Source organism: Furipterus horrens, unplaced genomic scaffold (assembly GCF_987537825.1).
Source record: "Furipterus horrens unplaced genomic scaffold, mFurHor1.1.pri manual_scaffold_5, whole genome shotgun sequence".
NCBI classification, from domain to species: Eukaryota; Metazoa; Chordata; class Mammalia; order Chiroptera; family Furipteridae; genus Furipterus; species Furipterus horrens.
Genome location: NW_028327175.1, coordinates 142,321,326 through 142,323,154, shown reverse-complemented (window position 1 = coordinate 142,323,154; position 1,829 = coordinate 142,321,326). Strand labels below are relative to the sequence as shown.

Sequence of the window (1,829 nt, the reverse complement as noted above, 5' to 3'; positions counted from 1 at the left end):
ACAAGAGACTTATTCAAATAACCAACTTCCTCCTTTCATCTTCCTTCCAATCACAAAAGACTCCCTGCCACAGAGAACACGAGTCATTAAAGTAAAGAAGATGAATAATATACTAGTCAATTTTGCTAATTGTAAAGATTCTGCAATTTTTATACACTTCAGTGATTTTTTTCAACATTTTGCAGCTTGGTTGGCTTTGCAGCACAAGAGTTCATACACTGTTCATACAAAATTACCAGCAAAGCTGTAATGATGTATTAATAAAAGGCACAATGATACTTATTACATTACTAGAGAACAAATATACAGTAAAGATAATTTTAACTATACACAGTTTAAAGAAAGGAAAAAGAGAAGGAGTTGTTTCTTAAGCAGCCAGCCATCCCTGTACAGAAGAGGGGCAGGTAGAAAAATCTGAGATATGGACTTCTGAATCTGGGCTAGTTTTCAAGATCATAGCATGTGAAGTTCTGGAATATAATTGCAGTGCTGTTATGTGTACACGCACTGGTCACAAAAAGGAGATAAAGTGCTCTCATCATTTCTCAAACTATTCTCTATTGGAAAAAAGGATAAAAGATACTTTCTACAGATGTGGATGTTAATTAGTTCAAAATACATATTATTACATTTTGATACATGCACAACAATTTTCTGCTGGTATGCATTTTGGAGGGAGCCAAGAAAAAAGGCAAAATTTTCCAATTGCACCATTTGTGTTTCCAACATTAATAGGCAGAAATAATAACACTTAAAAAATGTGCAGTAGAGGACTTCTAGACTCAAAGAACCAGAATTTATTGAGCATGTCTTTTTAAAAAGTTCATTTCATTGTACATAATTTAAGATAAGGTCATACCTCAGTCCTTAATTCTGCAAGTCTAGATTTATAAATTAACAATGTGGATCCTGTTATGAAATTGGGGAAGTAATGTCCACCTCAGTGTAACTCAAAACCAAAGGTACGTTTCACATCAAAGAAACGATCAAAAAGACTGTGTCACATTTCTAACCTAAGCCAAAATAAATTAACAAGAATGCAAACATGATGAAGCGCGTACCAATGCGAAGATTTTGCCAACAGTAAAGCTTCAGCAACACTGTCCTATAAAGTGGCCTTAAATATGCCTGGTTCTTCCTTGAGAGTCAAGTGTCCATGCCATGCCACTTCGTGGAGGAGGTCCTATTCTATTCTCCTCACACATCACTCTTTCACCCACTATTCCATGAGCACCACCAGCACCTCAATTGTTGTGCCTAATATCCCTTATCATCACCACCATCTCTAGCTTCTCACTCTCTTGCAGCTTTAACTTTCTTTTCCACATTTAAACATACTTCACCTTGAAATATAATTGGTTTTGCAATTAAGGGTCTCTGAACTGGTTCACAGTCATCAAAAACCACAAAACCAAAATTTGGAAGCTTTCCCCCAACACATCTGGTATAGATGTGAAGAACCGTAACATTTCCAAAAGTCATGAAGAATTATTTTAGTTCATTTTCATCAACATCATGTGGCAAATTACCACAAAAAGTTGATAACTGACAAGACAGTGAATTACTTTAAGGTGATCAGATTCATTTTGTTCCACATCTACTCTGCCTAGTCTTGGCCCTCTAGGATGGGAACCAGGATGTTCCATAGTTCCTTATTCATGCACATGAAGTGACTGAGAGAGAACTATGGTTAACTTCAACTCTCGACAGTAGTAGGAGAACTAGATTTCTCTAATTTCTTTTTTTTAATGTATTTTATTGATTATATTGTTACAATAGTTCCAACTTTCTCCCCTTTACTCCCCTCCACCCAGCATCTCCCTCCCCCA

At 36.1% G+C, this 1,829-nt stretch overlaps 1 pseudogene; it reads right to left on the bottom strand.

Annotated features, from left to right (window-relative positions):
* Positions 1–1,000: 1,000 nt before the first annotated feature.
* On the bottom strand, positions 1,001–1,646 carry LOC150010036 (ras GTPase-activating protein-binding protein 2 pseudogene; annotated as a pseudogene).
* Between the last annotated feature and the right edge of the window lie 183 nt (positions 1,647–1,829).